The 23,602-nt window shown below is 34.8% G+C and overlaps 1 protein-coding gene and 1 pseudogene across 1 annotated transcript in view; one reads left to right on the top strand and one right to left on the bottom strand.

The window, feature by feature from the left end:
- Positions 1 to 23,602, bottom strand: part of KCTD8 (potassium channel tetramerization domain containing 8) — a 253,625-nt gene that overhangs the window by 89,612 nt on the left and 140,411 nt on the right. The window lies entirely within an intron of this gene.
- On the top strand, positions 17,959 to 19,147 carry LOC136123502 (dnaJ homolog subfamily A member 1 pseudogene; annotated as a pseudogene).

Genomic DNA, 23,602 nt, shown 5'->3' with positions numbered 1-23,602 from the left:
TTTAGTGGGTATTTTTTTTAAAACAACTGACTCATCTATTTTTAATATGTAACAGAAATTCAGAATTTTCTAAAATGACCTATAGAGGTGTAGAGTAACATTGTTTTACATTATTAGGTCCTCCCACTTATGCATAAATTAGAAAAGATTATAGTACTCTGAAGGTCTGGTATTTATTAGAGACATAGTTTCTGTTTCAGTTTCCTATTCATGATTTTTATTGCTAGTAATATAAGATAATAATAAATGTAAAGAACCTTCCAAAATGGATCTAATTCCAATCATGCTATCAGAAAAAAATTATATTCACATATTTTATGAGAAAATCATTTTCTATATTACCATCTCTTTTTTTTTTTGCCATACGCGGGCCTCTCACTGTTGTGGCCTCTCCCATTGCAGAGCACAGGCTCCGGACACGCAGGCTCAGCGGCCATGGCTCACGGGCCCAGCTGCTCCGCGGCACGTGGGATCTTCCCAGACAGGGGCACGAACCCGTGTCCCCTGCATCGGCAGGCCTCACAACCACTGCACCACCAGGAAAGCCCTACCATCTCTTTTTAAATGAAAACTTTGAAAGAGTCTACTAAAGGATTGCAGAAGAGTAATCAGTTTTACAATCTGATTGCAACAAGGGAAAAAACTATCATATGTGATAACTGGGGAAAAAACTAAACACTTATATGGTATGTTTTTTAAATGCTCAGTTCAAACTAATTCTACACTACTAAGATTATCAACAACTCCTAAATGTTTTTAAATTTTTCTTAAATAGGCCAAAAGAAAACAAAAGTTCTTTAAATTAGCAAATTATTAGCAGAAAGAGTATAGTGCTCCAAAATCTTGGCTGCAAGACAAACACAAATTCAGGTTACAAATCAATAATGTAACGTGTATGAAGTCACACTGAATCTTAACAAAAGACACTGCTAAACATGTTTCATCTAAATAAACATTGACTATGTAAAACAATATTCACAATACGTTAATTGTAGAGTATAATGAACACTAAAAAAAAAAAAATTCTAAAAAAATTCTGGAATCAATAGCAAATACACCTAGTGGGAAATGTTTTAAGCTAAAATGTTGTAAGATTATTTTATTGTTTGAGAATAGAATAAAAAAATTGATAGATCACATGCTTTATTCAAGCACATAAATATCATATTAAAATAACTAGAATGTACCCTAAAAGAAGAGAATAAAATATGTATATTACAGTCTACAGTCTAGAAGAAAAAAACTGAATTCATAAAAATGAATGCTTACTTACTACAAAGGAAGGAGTAGAAAGAAACTATATGGCATGGATAAAATTAATAAAATATGTGATACAAAATAATCAAAGTATATAAAATATCAAATTAATTATAAATGGAATAAATTCTCAAGTTAAAAGAAAAAAAATTATAATTCTGAGTAGTAAAATCTGGTGAATTACTAACCACAAAAAATTCCTAAATTTAATGATACATAAACACAGAAAATAAAGGAATATTTGAAGAAGTGTATCAGATATGTGAAACCAAGAGGGTGCAGCCAAATTCATATTAAATTTTTTTAAAAATAAAAGGCATTATCAAAGATAAATATTGAATAGAATCACTTCATGATAATGAAACACTTAAATTCAGTAGGGTAATCTAAACTCATACACATTTAATAACATAATATCAAAATATATAAACAAAAAAATGACAGAGTTACAAACCAATTATCACACTGGGTAATTTTATATTTCCCTAAGCTAAGAAGACATCAAGCAGATGAGAACAATTCAGTGAATCAGCAAGGCTATAGATTTGAATAATACAGTTAATATGACTAATTGAATATATTCATGCATGTTTATAGCTCTTTACCCCAAAATGAAAAATATGAATGTTTTTGGGCTTCCCTGGTGGTGCAGTGGTTGAGAGTCCGCCTGCCGATGCAGGGGACACGGGATCGTGCCCCGGTCCGGGAAGATCCCACATGCCGCGGAGCGGCTGGGCCCGTGAGCCATGGCCGCTGAGCCTGCGCGTCTGGAGCCTGTACTCCGCAACGGGAGAGGCCACAACAGTGAGAGGCCCGTGTACCGCAAAAAAAAAAAAAAAAAAAGAATGTTTTCAAGTATATATTAGACATGTATAAAAACTGACCTTTTATTTATTATATCAAAAACTTTCAAATATTTACTATCAAAAAAAATCCTACCACATTTTCTGACCCTGAAGCAGTTAAATTAGTAATTAATAACAAAAAAAATTTTAATGTTTAGAAATTAAAACCAATAAAAACGTTTTTAATTAAATCATTTGTCAAATATCTAAGGATAGAAATTAGAAAATACTTAAAGTTGAATAAAAATGTTGCATATCAAAATCATTTAGAGGGAAATTCTAAAATAAAATGTTTATATCAGAAAAGGTAAAAGGTTAAAAATTAATACACTAGGTATTCAACTTAAGTAGTAGATAAAGAATATAAGAATAAATTAAAAGAAAGTGAAAGGAATGAAATAACAAATATAAAACCAAAAAATTGTAAGTAGAAAATGAAGATATAATAGATAAAATGTTAGTTTAAAAGAAGGAGAGGAAATAATAGTTGTTAAGTCTCTAATATGCAATAGGTATCATGCTATCTGCTTCTTAGTATGATACTATTATTTAATATTTAGATAAGCCAAATATTATATCTTCACTTTCCTGTTAAATAACTTGCCAAAGATTACATGAATAATAAGTTAGGTATTAAAATACATGTTTCCCCAGATCCAAAGCCTTTGGCTTTTTCAATATACTTTTATATATAAATAGGAGTATAATTGATGAACAATGTTGTGTTAATTTCAGGTGTACAGCAAAGTGATTCAGTTATATATACATACATGTATCTATTCATTTAAGAGTTAACACCTATCCTTCTGAAACTATTTCAAAAAAATTGCAGAAGAAAAACCCCTGAACTCATTCTATGAGGCCACCATCACCCTGATACCAAAACCAGAAAAAATACCACAAAAAAAAGAAAATTACAGGCCAATATCATTGATGAACATAGATGCAGAACCCCTCAATAAAATACTAGCAAACCAAATCCAATAGTGCATTAAATGGATCATACACCATGACCAAGTGGGATTTATTGCAGGGATGCAAGGATTTTTCAATATCCACAAATCAATCAGTGTGACACACCACATCAACAAATTGAAGAATAAAAACCATATGCTCATCTCAACAGTTGCAGAAAAAGCTTTTGACAAAATTCAACACCCACTTATGATAAAAACTCTCCAGAAAGTGGGCATAGAGGGAACATGCCTCAACATAGTAAAGGCCATACATGACAGACCTACAGCTAACATCATACTCAATGGTGAAAAGCTGAAAGCATTTCCTCTAAGATCAGGAACAAGACAGGATGTCCACTCTCACCACTTTTATTCAACATAGTTTTGGAAATCCTAGCCATGGCAATCAGAGAAGAAAAAGAAATAAAGAGAATCTAAATTGGAAAAGAAGTAAAACTGTTACTGCTTGCAGATGACATGATACTATATCAGGAAAATCCTAAAGATGCAACAGAAAACTACTAGAGCTCATCAGTGAATTTGGTAAAGTTACAGGATACAAAATTAGTACACAGAAATCTGTTGCATTTCTATACACTAACAACAAAATATCAGAAAGAGAAATTAAAGAAACAACCCCATTTACCATTGCATCAAAAAGAGTAAAATACCTAGGAATAAACCTACGCAAGGAGGCAAAAGACCTGTACTCCAAAAACTGTAAGATGCTGATGAGAGAATACAAAAATGACACAAACAGATGGAGAGATATAACATGTTCTTGGATTGGAAGAATCAATATTGTCAAAATGACTATACTAACCAAGGCAATCTATAGATTCAATGCAATCCCTATCAAATCACCAACAGCGTTTTTCACAGAAATAGAACAAAAAAATCTTAAAATTTGTAAGGAGACAAAAAAGACCACAAATAGCCAAAGCACTCTTGAGAAAGAAAAATGGAACTGGAGGAATCAGGCTCCCTGACTTCAGACTGTACTACAAAGCTACAGTCATCAAAGCAGTATCATACGGGCACAAAAACAGAAATATAGATCAATGGAACAAGACAGAAAGCCCAGAAATAAATCCACCTACCTATGGTCAATTAATCTATGACAAAGGAGGCAAGACTATACGATGGAGAAAACACAGTCTCCTCAATAAATGGTGCTGGGAAAACTGGACAGCCACATGTAAAAAAGTGAAACTAGAACATTCTTTAACACCATACACAAAAATAAACTCAAAATGGATTAAAGACCTAAATGTAAAACCGGATACTATAAATCTCTTAGAGGAAAACATAGGCAGAATACTCTTTGACATAAATCACGACAATATCTTTTTCTATCTATCTCCCAGAGTAATGCAAATAAAAATGAAAATAAACAAATGGGACCCATTAAACTCAAAAGCTTTTGCACAGCAAAGGAAAACATAAGCAAAACAAAAAGACAGCCCACAGAATGGGAGAAAATATTTGCAAATGATGTGACCAACAAGGGATTAATCTCCAAAATTTACAAACAGCTCATGCAGCTCAATATCAGAAAAACAAACAACCCAATCAAAAAATGGGCAGAAGACCTAAATATACATTTCTCCAAAGAAGACATACAGATGGCCAACAGGTACATGGAAAGGTATTCAACATCACTAATTATTAGATAAATGCAAATCAAAATTACAATGAGATATCACCTCACACCAGTCAGAATGACCATCATCAAAAAGTCTACTAACAATAAATGCTGGAGAGGGTGTGGAGAAAAGTGAACCCTCCTACATTGTTGGTGGGAATGTAAATTGATACAGACACTATGGAGAACAGTATGTAGGTTCCTTAAGAATCTAATATACTTTAAACATCTTCATGTTAGTTCATGCTTTGCCAGCTGCACAGATCATATGTCAATATAAAAAATTTTAAAAAATCAGTTTTTGTGTCTTCACAAATTGTAATATGGAGGCCCAAATCATAAAGTTATCCATATTCCTATTATTCAAAGTGTAATCCATGGACCACTATTACCTGGAAGCTTGTTAAAAATGCAGAATCTCAGGCCCACCCTAAACCTATGCATCAGAAACTGCACTTTAACAAGATGAGCAGGTAATTCATAGGCACATTAAATTTTATGAACATTGCTATGTATAATTCATTATTCACCTACTATCATATCTACATGAAGAATCATGTGTAATATTCACATCAAATGATCAGGACATACACTGTTGGGAGAAATTAACATAATAGAGAATGGAATTAAGATTGCCAAAGGTCTGGGTAGGCTGACTCAAGACCTGACTCAAGATCAATAAATGTATGTTTTCTATGAAATGGCCTACTATGTGCTGTTCACAGTACTATGGGTTTTTTTGTTGTTGTTGTGTCTTTTAATCTCACAAAAAGCTAATGAAGTGATGGTTACAACCCTATTTTATAGATGACAAAAAAATGAGGGGCATCTAACCCAATATTGTAAATCATCTATACTTCAATTAAAAAAAAAAAAATGAAACGAGAGGCAAAGGATTTAAGAAAAATAGGCCCAAAATTTAGTTCTGTTTGACTCCAAGAGCTCTGTGTTTTCCCTCTGTGGCACATCTTGTATTTTAAATTTTAAAAATCATATCTGTATAGTAGAAGACAAAGCTGAATTGTAGCTCATGTAAAAAAAAAAAAAAAGTACCTGAGAATTATAAGGGACAATAAATGTAACCTAAGCACATAGTGTACTGCATCACTTAAATTTATATATGCACCCTTAGAAGTACCATGCCCCCATTTGGGCATGATCACCAAATTAGGCTGTGTCTTCAGCATTACCTTAGTTCCAGAGCTATATTTTTTTTTAATGTATTAGACATTGAGTTTGGCTATATGTAACAAAAACCCTAACAGTAGCTTAAACAAGTTAGTGAATTCTTTTTCTCTCACAAGAGCAATTTAGAGATAGGCAATTCAAAGGTGGTATGCCAGTTCTACAATGTCATCTTGTAAATGATGCAACATGGGGTTTGGCTGCTCGCTGCTCAAGGGCCAATAAAGAGGCAAGGTTGGTGGAAAGGAAAGTTTGCTTATCTTGGATGCCAGCAATGGGGGGTGGGGGTGGATGCGAGGGCAGACTCCTGCCCAAAGGCCGACACCCCCCCAACCCGTGGGCAAGAGCTTTTATAGGCAGAGGGAGTGGGGCTACATGCAGAAACAGCACACTCAGCTCTGGCAGTCATCTTGAAATTGGTCATGCGGTGGTCTATCAGCATCTTCTTGATTGTTTTAAGTACAATTAACCTTCAGTTCCAGGGTCAGTTTGTTCTCATATCTTTGAGGTCAATTCTCGGAATTGTGGCAGCTTACATCATAGCTACAGTTTGGTCATCATGTACGTAACTTCTTCCACCTGGTGGGTGTTTCAGTGTCTACAGGACAGCTCAAAGGATATGGCTCAGAATATTATCTATAGCCCTTGAGAACTAAAGGTCCTTGACTTTGCTTAATGACTAAACTATTATTATTTAGTCTTGTTGGACTGTTATCCTTTGCTTCTATATTTTCTCACTTCTCTGATTAAACTTATTCTTTGGCTAAAGTTTCTCCACAGACAAAAGGCAGGTGGAGGACACGGCGGGGAAGGATCACAGGGCCCTGCTCCATTTCAATCTGAGATCTACTGACCTTCAACATTCCTGTTCAGCCACTCTTAGCGAGTGCTTGTTGCCTCATTAGCACAAGATGATGGATCCACCTCTTTTTTTCTGAATTACAGTCAGAGAGAAGAAAGGTAAAAGAAAAGGTCCATCAATGTGAGTCAATACCCCTGTAAAGGCATTTTTAGGGAGAATATAGCCAACATTTTGTACATAAATATGATTGGTCAGAAAATATGTGAATGGCCATCTTGGGGAGCTAAGAAATTACGAATTTTTATTGAATTTGTCTCCAATAAAACTGGCGTTCTGTTAGTAAAGAAGAAAAAATGGATTTTAATAGGTAACTAGCACTCTCTGCCACAGATCATTAAAAAAAGGAAGAAAAGAAAGAAAAGGAAAAAGACAAGCCTCTAATTAACAAATTGGATTATCTTCAGTAGAAGGCAAGCACCAGAATGCCTAGGGTGCCTGAAAAACCAAAAGATATAAAGAATGGTTAAAGATATCAGAGACATTTCAACTGGAGAGAGTGGCTTGACAGCTGTCTTCAAATACATAATGAATTATTTAACCAAAACAGGCACAAACAAGAACAGTAATAAAAAGTTATAAAGGAACAAAATTGGGCTCAATATAAGAAAGGATATTTTTATTAAGAGTTATCAAATCAAAGCTAGTGGAGAAGTTCCTCTTCCCTAAAGAATTTCACCACAATCTGGTGAATGTTTGTTAGGGATATTGTAGAGGGCTATTAGTCTAAGTGGAAGATCAGATTAGGAGAAACTCAAGAGGCCTTCCAAGCCCATGTTCAGGTTCTAGTAATGAGGATCACATACTTTCTTTGCAATTGTGCCCAGAATTAATCAAACTTACAGAGTTAGAATTAAGCCAGCTCATCTATATCTGTTGTTTAAAACTGATCTGTTATATTATGGGAAATGCCCAAACACTTTCACATTGTGAAGTCATCCTATATTTGTTTATGCATTATTATTTTCAAGAGGAATATAATTTTTAGAAAATACTGCAATACTAGATGTATACATTTTCAATGTTTTGTCTAATGACACATATTTATTGAAGGTCAATATACCATCATTGTTATGTCAGATTACAAACACAATGTGAACCTTTATATAAAAAAATAATAGAACACTGGGTATAACACAAGATTATTTCCACTGTAACTTATTTTCCAATTAATTGCATAATTAAATTTCTAACCCTAAGAGAAAACATTCTGATTCAAGCTGCTTTTCATTTTATCAACTGACATGATGAGCAAAGTAGAAATTATTATTAAATAGGCCACAGAGTATACATAAATTTTTTCACAATGCAGTCTGATCACTCATAAATCTATGTACCTAAATAAAAATCTTTAGTCAAAAATCATAATATTAAAATAGTGTAGAAGCTCAGTGTATAATAGTTTAAAGAGACCCAGACAGAGACAGATTTATTAATTACAAAAAGGTTAATATCACTTCCTTAAGCAACTTACAAATATGCGAATACAGCCAACTGTTATAGTCACTATTGCTTATTTCTATATACTGAAATACATCCCTTGTATGTTTTTCATATTTAATTGCTATTATATGTAGATACAAAATTGTCCCATTATATGCAGGTGCTCCTTTATACATAATTCAGTGATCTACATTTATAAATTAAATAAAACCTTCTACGGGTCAAGATGAAAAAGAGAACATTTAAGTGTATGTGATGTCTCATGTCTGGATATGGCAACAAAGTTTTCAAACTGATATTAGTGTAGTACAATCAATCATTTAATCAATCAATCAATCAATCATTTAATCAATCAGTCGATAAGTGCTAGTTAAGCGCTTAATCTATGCCCATGGTAGAGATCAAATTACAACAAAACCTCTTCTTTTCCTCTAAAAAAGTAAAACACGTTCCAAATTCAGACAGTTCATTAAGAAAATTACGTAAATCTCATTTTTCTGGTTTAATAGATTGTATACTAATCATAACCCAGCAGAAAGAGTAATACATAAATTGAAAAGGAGTAAGTAGGAAAAACAATATGGAATTTGATCCATTCTTTGTTCAATATACATATGATTTGATATTACAATATTTCATTATGTATGTAGTTTAGTTTGAAATTATGGATGCATGTTTTGAGAAGGTTGTGATGTTTACAAGGATTAAATATACTATTAAAGGAAAGTAAATATGCTTACATTTATGCTCATATCGTGTGTAATGCTTAGGGCCTCTTCCTTACAAAGTGAAAGATAAAAATAATGAAACGTGGATTGCAATTTAAACGTAAAGTAATATACTAATCAATAAAAAAATGCAGACTATCAAATAACATTCACTACAACACAAAGTTTTCTTAAATAAAATATGAAGAGATAAATGTTGAATCCTTTATATTATTTTCATATAGTCTGAATTTCAGGCTTGGTGATTTCTCTTAAGGTAAATAATTTTCTAAGATCCAGTTAGGGCTTCAAATTCTTCCATAAATAATGTTCCAACCAATCTTTTAAATTACAGACATGAATAGCCTTTAGTTCGAATATCCTTTCTCCATCATTTTCCTCCTCCAAAATTTTCAAAAGCATTTTATATTCACATCTTAAATGACAATAAAGACAATATCTACAATAAGCTCCCTTTCTCTCCGTTATTTCCTATCTTACATAGTGTTACCAGCAATCTCCAAATAATTTTCCATGTTAATAGGAGGAGCTTCTTTCACCACAAAGGTAGATAATCTTCCTGTCTATACGTTGCATCCAAATCAGTCAAATGAAAATGAAAATTACTCATTCAACCTCAAACCATATTTACATATAGCAAATAAAGCTACCCACTTTGGCTTTATTTCAAAGAAGTTAGATTTTGAAATCCAAGGGTCACCAACAAATACCATAGTATGTCCATCGCAATGGACACTAGGAACACCATCCCCTTTGCCAGTCAGATGGAAAGCCTCTCATTACAATGCTGGGACCCAAGAGAAAACATACAGTATTTAACATTCAACAAACCATGGCATTACCAAGCAAATCCAAAGGGAGGGGATAAAAAAACGAATGTGCTTTATGGTATGAAACTGAAATGCAAGTAATTCAGAATCTGCAAAACAAAAGACCAAAATAATTTATTTGCATCTCTAAACCCCTAACTTGAATTTTAAAAGCTGAATACTATATTTTTATTCTTCTTGGTTTCCTCATTGTCATTATGTAATCTCACGTCATCATCACAAAGGATACTTAACTGGGCTGATCTAAGTGAAGAAACTGAAGGAGACCTGTGGTTATAACCAGAGTGCCCACACGGATCCTATCAGAGATAAAGGGCCATAATTATTCTCTTATCACTTTCCCCTCTCAGTTCCAAAATCCACTTCTCTTTTGAATTTCAGGTGTCTTGATCTGTAATTTTTAAAGTTAGATAAAATGTGACTGTGGGGAGAGGTATATTTTCAGATTTTGAAGTAGTTAAATGTTGGAAAATGTTCTCCAGAGATTTTTCAAATGACATATTTTGCTCTTTGGGAGCTCTTTGAGAGTGGAGGGGGTATTTTATTTATCTTTGTTTTTCAATATACATTTAGGTTCTCAACAAGTGGCGGGGGTGTTCTAAGCCAGATAACTCACTTGATGGGACTATTAAATTGAACTGACTAGACTTTCTAATTGCATTTGCAAACAGAAAGGCCATTCAAGTCAGGACTTGAATCACTGGAGATCAATGATTGGTTATTTTTTTAGGGTACATTAAATACATATGGTTAATATTGATTATGTCTTTTTCTCCTTTTAATGGTTCACTCATTTTTTAATGTAATAGTAAATGAAAATTATCTAAGGTATAAAATCTAAAAAAAAAATAGCAATAGAGAAGACACAACTACATATGACTATAGAACTAACTCCTAAGTGCATTTTGATGCACCTAGAAAGTGAAGTTAAACTTAAAACCTTTTGCACAGCAAAGGAAAGCATAAACAAGATGAAAAGACAACCCTCAGAATGGGAGAAAATATTTGCAAATGAAGCAACTGATGAAGGATTAATTTCCAAAACATACAAACAGCTCATGCAGCTGAATATAAAAAAGACAAACAACCCAATCAAAAAATGGGCAGAAGGCATAAATAGACATTTCTCCAAAGAAGACATACAAATGGCCAAGAGGCACATGAAAAGATGCTCAACATCACTAATTACTAGAGAAATGCAAATTGAAACTACAATGAGGTATCACCTCACACCAGTCAGAATGGCCATCATCAAAATATCTACAAACAATAAATGATGGAGAGGGTGTGGAGAAAAGGGAACCCTCTTGCACTACTGGTGGGAATGTAAATCAACACAGCCACTATGGAGAATAGTATGGCGGTTCCCTAAAAACACTCAAAATAGAACTACCATATGACCCAGCAAACCCACTACTGGTCATATATCCTGAGCAAACCATAATTCAAAAGGATACATGTACCCAATGTTCATCACAGCACTATTTACAGTAGCCAGGACATGGAAGCAACCTAAATGTCCATCGACAGAGGAATGGATAAAGAAGATGTGGTACATATACACAATGGCATATTACTCAGCCTTAGAAAGGAACGAAATTGGGACATTTGTAGATGTGGATGGACCTAGAGTCTGTCATACAGAGTGAAGTAAGTCAGAAAGAGAAAATCAAATATCATATATTAACACATTTATGTGGAATCTAGAAAAATGGTACAGATAAAGCTATTTGCAGGGCAGGAATAGAGACGCAGACATAGAGAATGGACATGTGGACACACAGGGGGAATGAGAGGGTGGGATGAATTGGGAGATTAGGATTGACATATATACACTACTATGTGTAAAACTGATAGCTAGTGGGAACCTGCTGTATAGCACAGGGAGTACAGCTCAGTGCTCTGTGATGACCTAGATGGGTGGGATGTATGGGGGGTGGGAGGGAAGTCCGTGAGGAAGGGGATATAGGTATACATATGGCTGATTCACTTTGCTGTGTAGCAGAAACTAACACAACACTGTAAACCAATTATACTCCAAAAAAAGGAAAGAAAAGAAATTTACATAGATGCATGAAGAAAGCATTCTTATACCCTATCCCCTGCCACCTTTAAGACTGAAGTTTGCTATGCATTCCTTCACAACTTTCTTTATGCATAAATATGTGTTTCTATACACACACAGCATAGAACTCATTATTTGATCCTTTTGCTTATTGTTGCTATTCTGTATATGCAATAATGTTTGTGGGAAGACAAACAGGTTTGTTCAATGAATAATCCAGATACTCTCCTGAATTTGCCTGGTAATGAGCCAGCTGGGACCAGGGTTTTCCTCCTCTCCCAACAAGGGGTGCTGTGCAAAATCTTCATTTTTACCCAAAGCCTCCACTTGGCAGGCAGCTGGCATTCTCACTCCCTCATATTCTGTTTCAGACTATATATCCAAACTCAGACTGTTTTCTCCCAGTTTTGAGGTCACTTTCAGACTCATCTCACATAAAATGAGAGCAGCAGGATGGTGGGTCACTTTCTTGTAACACAGTGCTGTGGTGTGCACAGCTATGCCTAGCCCAAGCATACTTTCTGCAGAATTCTAAGAAAACTGGAGACATATGTATCTGTGACCTGCCCATGAGCTCCAATCAGTGAATGGTAACACCTTCTTAGTGTGTGCTCCCCCAATCTCTGTGCATCAGTGGCATCAAATGTGGGGTGAGCACCATTTGGTGCATGTGAGTTAAAAAGCATTTAAGTGAGCACACCAACAGAGAGAGATATATCTCTAGAGTTACAGCAGGTCATAATAAACATGATGGCCATGTGGTCATGTGGCCGGCCCCTGGGCTACAAATATCCTGAAGCAGGTTGGTCATTTGGCCTTGGTAGGGTACCTATAATCTTAAATGAAATTGGTCTCTAATTTGGTACTTTGTTTAATTTGAATCAACAGTATTTCCTAGCTCACAATAAACTCCTCAATGAAAATTTTCTCCTCCTTGTTAATCCTTAGCAATGAGTTGGTCTGTCATTTATTTGTTCCATCTGTAAGTCAGATTCTGTCTAGAAGAATGACATATATCATTGATTAATCCATTTAATATAAAATTGTTATTGTTTATAGTTTACCAGGCACTGGTTTAGGTAATGAAGATATGATGATACCTTACTAGGAGGTGTAGATAAATAAATACCTATGAGACAAAGAGGGATAGACACAGGATCCTTTGGAACGAATATCTAATTTCTGACCTGAAAAGTATATCAGTTGTTCGCCTGGCAGAGATGTGAGGAAAGAAATTCCAATACAGAAACAACACCTGCAAAAGCCTGCAAGGAAACCTGCCAAAGTTAGGGAAATAAAGGTAGCTTCTCCTTCACGAAACAGAACGAACAAGGAAGGAGTCATGATAGATAGACAGGGCTGATGAAATAAACCAATGGCGAGATAAAAATGGTCATGTAAAATACGGTAAGCATTTTGGCCTAAATCAAACTGGGTTGTAGAAGAAAGAAAAATTTATAAATTCAAGAGAGCAGAAGATTAAATGGATAGGATCTAGTGTTTGATTGGATATATCAGTCGTGAAGATGGAGAATTAGTGATGTCATACCAAGGTCTAGCTTGGGCACCCGGTGGGATGGAGTTCTCATTCATAATAAAGAAAGGCAAACTAGACAACAGTACCGGTTGCTTTGGGTTGGTGAGGTAAAGCACAAAGATTGTACATTCTATTTTGGAAATGTGTGTCTCAGATGATGTGAGACATACACGTAGATGCAGCTGCTGGTAGTTAAGATATATTAGGCTGAAGTTCCAGAAGATATCTGGGTGGTTAATTCAGATTTGTAACCAGCAGAATATATCTGAGATATGAAGCAGTATGAGAAAGAATGGACAGAAAAGTAGTAAGAAAAAATGCAATGTCGTGGAAGTCAAGTAATAGCTTTTATTTTCTTAATTACATAAGTTATATGTTCCTTATAACCTGATCCAAGCAGTGAAGTGTGCATTAAGTAAGAAGTAAGTCCTGTTTCCTTCACCAATGCAATCTCAATCCTCTGAAGCCTTTGGTGTGCATTACACCAGACGTTCATTACACCAGACATTCACCAGACATTCATATATATATATATATATATATATATATATATATATATATATAAAAATACATACACCTATACCCATATTTATACACTAGGGATTGTATTCTATATCTTGTAACTTATTTTATTTATTAGATTGTGGATATATTTCACTATCAGTTCATAGAGATGTATGCTATTCTTTTTAATGACATCATATTCCATTGTATGAATATATCATGAGTAAACCATTTAAATTTTATATTTAAATGCTTATAATAGAAATAATTCAAGGACACTATGAAAAAAATAATAAAAAATAAAACTAAAACCTTAAAATCTTCCTTCTCTACTACAGAATTGACCCCTGTTAGTTTTTTAGGCTACCTGGAGGTTGTTGCCAAGTATTACATTTAAAATTGTATTTTATAATCCACCAACTTTAGATTTCTATTACTCCTCACCTATAAAAGATGAAAAATTTAGGAAATTTTTGCAACCTCTCATTTCTCTTCCCCTCTACATCTAAATCTTTGTTAGTTAATAATTTTAATTTCTTCTAGGGTTTGCATTTTTTATTTATTTATGTAACGGATTGTAATCTATTTTTCTTGAGTTACTTATCATTTTTAATATCACTTATTTTCCCTTGAATTACAAAAAGAGAAAATTAGCTACTTAGCTTTTCTTCCATTTCTCAAAAAATTTTGGCATAAATTATTTTAGGTGCCTAACTTTTGCATTCTCTTCTGTAAATATAAATTCTAAAAGTAATTTTCTTTATTTCTATAGCTTAATACTAAAAATGTTTAACCACTGTACAGAATTTAATATGATTATGTAAACTTTATATACCATAGACTCAAAATGTGGGATCGAACTCATAGTGATGTAAGATTATGTTATTTTAACTATTGTTTGTAGCTGCCTTTCCAACTTCTTTATAAGTATTTTTGTATTCCATATTGCCCTCCCTGCCCCCATTTTCGGTGGAGGTTTTTCTTTTTATTTCCCGGAATACTTCCTCCAGTGATTTTGTTTTTCACAAAGTAAATATGTATAGTGAAATTTCTGAGTCATTCTACTCCTGCAAAAGTGTGTATTTTAACTTCACATTTGATCAATAATATATTCAGATACAGAACTCTAGTTTCACATTTTCCCTCAGACTTGGAAAGCCATTGTTCTAGGTTCTGATGTCTCTCATGAGAAGTCTGATGTCTTTCTGAGTGCCAATTCTTTGAAATCAACATATATTAACATAATTGCTTTGTCTCATTTCTTTTTGGGTAAGTTTAGGATTTTCTCTTTAACCCTGATATTCTAAAGTTTTGCTCTTTTGGTTCTTTTCATTCATCTCGCTTAGTAATTAAAAACTTTTAACCCATGTATTCAGAACATCAGATAAGGCAAATCAGTGTCTCTCTATTCTCCCTCTAAAATTCCTTTTAGACATGCACTGGGCTTTTCTGATTTACTTTTCTTAATTATCCTCATAATTTTCATCTGTTTCTTTTTTGTCTAAACTCTGTCAGATTTCCTGATTTTTTTCCTGGATGATTTGTTGCTCTTTTTTAAGATAATTTCTTCCACCAGTACACCTTAACTATGTTCATTTTTACCACTCAGACTTTGTCTTTTTTTTATTTCCACAGTCATTTTTATAATTTATAAATAATCATTCGAATAGTTTAATTTACACCTAAATCTTAATAAGGACAATTACATTTAACTTTAAGTTTTCTTTCATTCTCTGAATTATGTCTAATCCTCCAGAGCTGATTTTTCTTTTAGTTTATCTTGGTTCTTCTCTTCTCTTTGGTGATGTTAATTTTTTTTCAGATGTCACATGTTCATTCATAAGTATAAGTGAAATACTATCTTAGCTAGTATAGTGGCTTAAATCTTTTTCTCACCAGTTATATATGTCTCTTCTAGGTGATAGCTCTCTTCAACTGGAAGATCAACTGCAATTGTCAGTATAAATATTTGGGCATGTCAACAGGTAATCTTCCTATAGGCTGCACAGATAAGAAACAGGATGTCAGACAGCTACACTGCCAGAGGAAGGAGTAAGCAATTTGGCAGTGGAGACAGTCGTTTTACTACTTGATGAAACTATATTTCTTTTCATTTCTCTCCTTGGTCTTTTGTGGATCTAGAGCAGAGGTTGACACAAGTAACACGATTTTAATGGAACTCAGCCATGCTCATTGGTTTAGGTACTATTTATGGTTGCTTTCATGCCAAGACAGAACTGAGTAGTTGCAACAGATTATATGGCCTGAAAGACTTGACTTACTATCAAGTCTTTTGTTAAGAAAAGTTTGGCAACTCCTTGTCTAGGGTATCCTTAAGCTCCATGATACTTCTTTCTCATCCTCAATGCACACTAGTAACTGTGCTCAGGTAGATCACTTTCTGTGTTTAAGAAAGAAATTCCAGTACTTATCTTTATGTTAAAAATACCAGTTGTTAGATACTTAGTTTACAATAGGAAGGGGGAAGAAAGTCATCTGTCTCAGATATTCTAAAGGTGTTTACTTAATAAATTATCTGATTCCCAGTGGTCTTTGAATTTGTTGACTCTGAACCTGGAGCATCTCTGGACTTCCTTGGGAAGTCCTTGCTTATCCCTGATATCTACAGGATATTCTACATTTATCTTATGCTATCCTCTTTCTATATCCCGATTTTATGAAATTTCTGATTCATTACTGACATAAATTATTTCTTGTTATTATTGTAACTGTATTTTAGCTTCTGTTTTTGTGAAATTTCTGACTGATTTATAAAAGCTTTTGAAATAAGTGAGCTAGAGTCTGGTGCTCAAGCTGTCATCTGGTACATGAAACTCCAAAGAAGAAAGTTTTACAAGAAGTAATAATCAATATTGCTAAATACTGCTGAGAATTCAAGTGAGATGTGGGGGAAAAGTGGCTCTAGACATAGAAACAAGGAGGTCATTGGTTACCCTGTAGATAGTAAGTTAAGTAGAATAGTGGGGGAAGAGGGCAGAGAGCAGTAGCTTGGGGAATGATTGAGATTTGAAAAAATAGATACACATACAACTTCCTGGTGTTTGATTGTAAGGGAGAGGAGAGATATAGGTGAGTGTGTGACCAGGAAAGTATGATTAAATTGTGGACTCATGTTTGCTTCTTTATGGTTATGGTTTATGTTTATGGTTGCTTTTCCTTTTTAAGATTAAAGTGAATACAGCATCTTTAAAATCCAGTGAAAAAAACTTTGAAACAGAAAGACGTTTTATTTGAAGAAAGAAAAAGGAAAGGAGGGGGTATAATTTATGAAATGTGTCCTTGAACAGGCAGAAAAGAGTAGAATCCTGGGTAGAGATGGAAGAATTCACTTTAGATAAGATGGTAGACAGAAGAGGAGGGAAGAGCAGTGTGGATACAGTCTAGAAATCGATAGCAGTAAGTCACAAAGGTTTTCATCCTTATTACTTTTAGTTTCTATGTGAGGAACCAGCTGGGAATGTGTGTTATGTGTTAGCCCTGGAAATTCAGAGAGGGTTGGAATAGCTGCCATAGATAATGAAGAGAGAAGAACTCAAATAACACTGAACTACTGAGGAAGCATTAAGGATCCAACTGAGGGTGGGCACCACTCTTTTAGTAAAAGTTTCAGTTTGTAATTTTCTATAACAGCTTTCAGCACTCTGAATAAGGGTACAGAAGAAGCACACAGCTAGATTTATCCAGAATCAGGGTTTTACCCAGTAAAGAACCAGGAGATTTGCAAAACACTAACTGAAATTTGACCACAATGCTTAAGATGAATAGGAAGGAAGTAAAAATAGGAGGTGACTGATATGGAGAAAACGTAGAGGATTTAGGGACTGCATACCTTTGTGGTTAAAAATGCATGATAGCGTAAAAACATGGAGTGAGAGAGTTGCAGGGAAAGATGTGACTACAGAGTCAATTTTTAAATTTAAAATAATAGCGGCTACGAAAGACGACGGCTGCGGCGCTCCAGGCGGAACTTTCCAGAACGCTCGGTGAAAAAGCGGAGGAGCGGCGGCTGCCCGAGCTGCGCACGGCAACGCGCTCCTTTCCGCTCCCCCACACCGGCATCGGCCCTCTCACCGGCTGTAGGAAATGGTGAAATAACCAACTTATTATGATGTTTTGGGGATCAAACCCAATGCCACCCAAGAAGAATTGAAAAAGGTTCACAGGAAACTGGCCTTGAAGTACCACCCTGATAAGAATCCAAATGAAGGAGAGAAGTTTAAACAGATTTCTGAAGCTTACGAAGTGCTCTCTGATGCAAAGAAAAGGGAATTATATGACAAAGGAGGAGAGCAGGCAATTAAAGAAGGTGGAGCAGGTGGCGGTTTTGGCTCCCTGGACACCTTCGATATGTGTTTTGGAGGAGGAGGCAGGATGCAGAGAAAGGAGAGGTAAAAATGTCGTGCATCAGCTCACAGTAACCTTAGAAGATTTATATAATGGTGCAACAAGAAAACTAGTTCTGCAAAGGAATGTGATTTGTGACAAATGTGAAGGCCGAGGTGATAAGAAAGGAGCAGTAGAGTTCTGTCCCAATTGCCGAGGTACTGGAATGCAAATAAGAATTCATCAGATAGGACCTGGAATGGTTCAGCAAATTCAGTCTGTCTGCATGGAGTGCCAGGGCCATGGGGAGCAGATCAGTCCTAAAGATAGATGTAAAAGCTGCAACAGAAGGAAGATAGTTGGAGGGAAGAAAATTCTAGAAGTTCATATTGACAAAGGCATGAAAGATGGCCAGAAGATAACATTCCATGGTGAAGGAGACCAAGAACCAGGACTGGAGCCAGGAGATATTATCATCGTTTTAGATCAGAAGGACCATGCTGTTTTTACTCGATGAGGAGAAGACATTTTCATGTGTCTGGACATACAGCTGGTTGAGGCATTGTGTGGCTTCCAAAAGCCAATATCTATTCTTGACAACCGAACCATAGTCATCACTTCTCATCCAGGTCAGATTGTCAAGCATGGAGATATCAAGTGTGTGCTAAATGAAGGCATGCCAATTTATCGTAGACCATATGAAAAGGGTCACCTAATCATTGAATTTAAGGTAAACTTTCCTGAGAATGGCTTTCTCTCCCTGGATAAACTCTCTTTGCTGGAAAAACTCCTACCTGAGAGGAAGGAAGTAGAAGAGACTGATGAAATGGACCAGGTAGAACTAGTGGACTTCGATCCAAATCAGGAAAGACGGCGCCATTACAATGGAGAAGCATATGGGGATGATGAACATCATCCTTGGGTTGGTGTTCAGTGTCAGACCTCCTAATGGGGCCAGTGAATAACACTCACTGCTGGCGTTTTATTTGCAGTAGTGATTGAGTGAAGGACTATAATCATAACATGCTCACTACTTGCTATTGTTTGTTTTAATATTCAACTATAGTAGTGTTTTAAAAGTTAAATGAAGAATAAACTCAAATATAAAAGCTCTGACTTTGCCCTGTATGTATGATGACTTCAGTGTGCAAGATAAGTTTAATACTTGTAAAAACTACTTTAAAAAATTTCCCCTAGCATTTGTTAGGCCATACTTTGTAATTGATTTCAGCTATGTACATGGAATAGCTTAGACTGAAATGCCAGGTATATGTATTGGCTTCAGTGTATGACCCTTAATTGATAAGCTATGAAGTTAAAATTGTATTTAACTGGCAGTCAGACAAAGAATTTGTAGAAAAGTGTTGGTCTGTACAGTGGTATTAAGTGGGATTCATTGTGATGCCTCTGCATTTATTCTATTGCCTCAACTGTTACTTGAAGATGGCATGCTATATAATTTAGCCTGTGGTATCAGTGATAGAAATGATACCTTTCTAAAGAAGGGGTTTATCACATAACATGCTGCTTCTTGAGGGCTTGCACTTGTAGGATTGCATTCCCTTCTGCTGTGCCATCTTTTTTTTAATATATCTAGCTATTGGTCCTGGTTACTTTCTTTTTTTCTTCCTTCTCTTTGGACCACAGTAAGCCTTAGAGTAGTCACTTCTGGAGCAGGGTAACTTAGAGGTTAGAGTAATGAGAAGTAATTTGCATGTATGAGTTAGGAAGGTGTTTTGCAGGTATGTTACAGGCTTACTTAAACCATTTAACTTATGCTCCAAAGTAAATGTAATTTAATGTTGGTAGAATAGCAAATTATGAATAGCTTTAATTGTATGTTTAAAGTCATATGTTCACAAGCTTAAATCTGGATATCAGAATTTAAGCAATTCTTGAAATGTATGAATGTCTCCTTAATATACTGATTCAAAAGCAAAAAATAAATAAATAAAATAAAATAAAATAATAGAGATAACGCACCCCTGTGCCATGATCTTCTTATAGATAAATTTCTAGTTAAATTCTCACTTCAAATTGAAGATCTATTATTTAATTCCTCTCAGAGATGAGAAAATCAAGTATAAGAACAGTAACTTGCAAAGGTTTACACAATGCCAAAAACTGATGGACCTGAAATTTGAAAAGTATAGCTGTTTGTAAAATCAATCCTATATTCTTCACGTTCTCCCTGTGTCTCAATGATATTTCCAATGAGAAGTGGACCAGTAGAGAATGACACTTCTATGCCCTGTTCCCATAGAGCATCAAGTCCTACAGTAAGTTACTCTTATCTGCTCCTATATTTTATGTCTATCCTTTCATATACAATTTCACATAAAGAAAACGATCCCTTTGTGAAAATGTTTGGGCACTCCAGATCTGGAGGGAATTTTTTATTTGCAACTAGGTTTTTTTAAAAGGCACTTAGAAAAGGATATTTCAGAATTTTCTTCAGTAGAAATCCACTTTAGATTCTGGTATTGCCTTAAATTATAAGAATACATGTTATGATTCAGATATATAGCTATGCCTAGTCACTGGTACCTTTTCCCTGTAAATATTATGAAATAAGGCTTCATACATTTTGGTGGTGTAGAGAGAATCACTGAAAAATAGACCTCACCCAATAAAGTATTTTTATTTTGGAAGCATAATTACAGCCTTAGAAAACTCTGCTAGAATTCATTTTCAGGAAAAGTTTTGCAATTGAAAGACTGGATGCACAACAGTAAAGCAGCAGTTGTGTGTGAGAAAATGGAGCCAAGGTTATTGAATCTATAATAAATCCCTATGCAATGGTGACTGGAAGAATGGAAGAGAGAGAAAGGAAACAAAATCCATTATTCCTGATTCTAAGAAAAGCTCATCAATACCTCCTCTCTTCTAATGTACCTTGTTTAAGACATTTTAAGAAGGCAAGCAAAAGGACAAGATTAGAGTGACAGGAGAAGCCTGATAGTGGAACCAGGGGCCTCACAAAATGGCATTTCCAAATGGATCTGCACATGCTGTTCTTCATGCCTAGAATCTGCTCCTTGCAATGCCCATGCTCCATTTCTTCCATTTGTGTTCCAAAAGTGCCATGTGCTCACAGCAGCCTTCATCAACCTCCCTGGGTAAACACTTCCTACCCTGTTTTGCCTATCACTTCACTCTGTACCGATTTCCTTCAAAGTATTTATCATAATACCTGTTTTACTTGTACTTTTTATTCTCACTTTCTGTCCTCTCTTTAACCCCTATTTTTTACTGTATGAGCGATTAGATCAGGATCAAGGCTGTTTTATGCACAATTTCCCACCATGAACCTTGTATACAGTATGTACTCGATTATCTTTTGCTGATTTAATTAATTAATCTGCCATCCTCATCTTTATGACAACAGTCTTCCAAAGGCTTACTGTAAGATTCACTGCGTCACTCAGGTTTGTATTTGAGTGCAGGCAACAGAGACTCTACAGTGGCTTGTCCAAAGGATATAGCTGTTTTACTTTATTTTTTCACATAACAAAGTGCTCAGAGGTAAGTAGTAGTCCAGGAAAGGTGTGACAACTCCATATTACCATTGTTCTAAAATCCTTTGATTTTTCTGTTTTCCCAGCCTTAGCATCCTGCAAGAGAGATTGGAAAATGTGTTTTTTGCTTGTTGGGAATATTGTAAAAAATATCAGTGTTGTGTTCATAAGAAATAAGTCTGAGAGAAGAACTAATAGTCCCTTTACACACACTAGAATGCCTCCTGGTTGATATATAACAACAACAAAAAATCATCATCACATGATCTATATCTCCCCAGCAGGCATAATCAGCTATAGAGACTGTTCTATACAGGAAACAAAATCTTTATCAGAGAAGGTTTAGAGAATACTGAGTTAAAATGAAGAGAGGTAGATAAATGAGATAACAATGGAATGGAAGGATAAGACAGCCTGATGTATACATATTCACTTTAGGGATGGCTTGTCCAATGAGATAGGAATATTCAAAGTTTGTTGAAAAAGGCGCCTTCTTCTCTAGACCATATTCAAATTGACACAGTCAAATCAATCCTGGGACCCTCTCTTTTCTATACTTCATTTTCTGACTAAATCCTTTCTTAAGGGCATATTCTTTCTTTTGATATTTTACTATATGAAATTAAATTAAATTTAGTCTTGTAATTCAAGAAGTTGGTATTTCTCTTTAGGGCAACTTTGTATATCTCTGAGCTGACCTAGTATGTGTTGACTTCAAAGTTTAACTCTCAGAAAACAATTTCATTCTCATTTTTTCCCAAGTGCTCCTGAGACATTTCAGCATAGTCATAAAATATTGACAACGGATATATGTAGTAGACAATACCTAGTGTGCAATCTTAAAATTGAGTAATAAATATTCATCATAAATATCTTTCAAAGTTTGCTTAATTAACTATTCCTTCAATTGCCCCTTAGGCTGGATAATTGTCCCCAATAGTATTTTAGGAATAAAGATTCTTCTGCTAATGTCCAATATTGATACTGGTTTCCCCTTGGAGACTTTTGGTAAATATATTATTTTCTTAACGTAAGAATTGTTAACATTTCTGAATGTGTGATTGCTTAACAGTTTACCAATTTATTCTCTTTTTAAGTGTAAGGGTTTGGAATCTGAATGGTCCAATTTGAGGCTGGCTTTACAATACTAACTGATTTTAGGCAACTCACTTGACATCCCTGAACTTGATTTTCTCCATCCAGTGATACATCTGTCAAGCTGTCATACAAAATTGTTTAAAAAATCAGATTACATAGGCATGAGAAAAAAGTAGGATGGAAGGAATGATCTTGGTTAAGGCAAGAATTTCTAAGTGTTGCTTAACTAAATTTCTACAATTCTGGAAGAAAGAACTTTAAGTACAATTGTCTGTTTGAATATAGCCAATGCAGATCTCTAGCCACAATTGCCTCTTTGGAGGGTTGCAAAGAGTTTGGATATATAAGCTGAGATACCTCAGATGTGTGTATGTAAGGCCCCTGAAAATACAGGAGGAATTCAAGGTAAAGAGAATAGTTCAAAAACTGTAGGGGGGAGGGTGTGAGGGCAAGCTCTCCTAGCACTGCCATCTTCTAGAATAGAACTCTGAGGTGTCTAATAATTATAAATTGAAACCTGGCATTCTAGTTTTTATGAAAATATATTAGTCAAAGTACAAAGGTAAAACCTGTTTTATTTAATAATTTACTAATTCGATATACAATTTAAAATATTCATACATATAGTATATATTCTTGTCCCATACCTGCAAATGTTATTAGCAGCTGGCTTAAATCTTAATCTCTCCCTATACTTAAGAAATATTTATAAATAGCCCTACAGAAGGAGGTGTATCTTCATCTCCTTAATTCATGCAGTATATAATCAATCCAGTGTTACATGGCAC

This window comes from Phocoena phocoena, chromosome 5, assembly GCF_963924675.1.
Source record: "Phocoena phocoena chromosome 5, mPhoPho1.1, whole genome shotgun sequence".
NCBI lineage: Eukaryota > Metazoa > Chordata > Mammalia > Artiodactyla > Phocoenidae > Phocoena > Phocoena phocoena.
The sequence above is the reverse complement of the archived record's forward strand: the minus strand, read 5'-3'. Positions and strand labels throughout refer to the sequence as shown.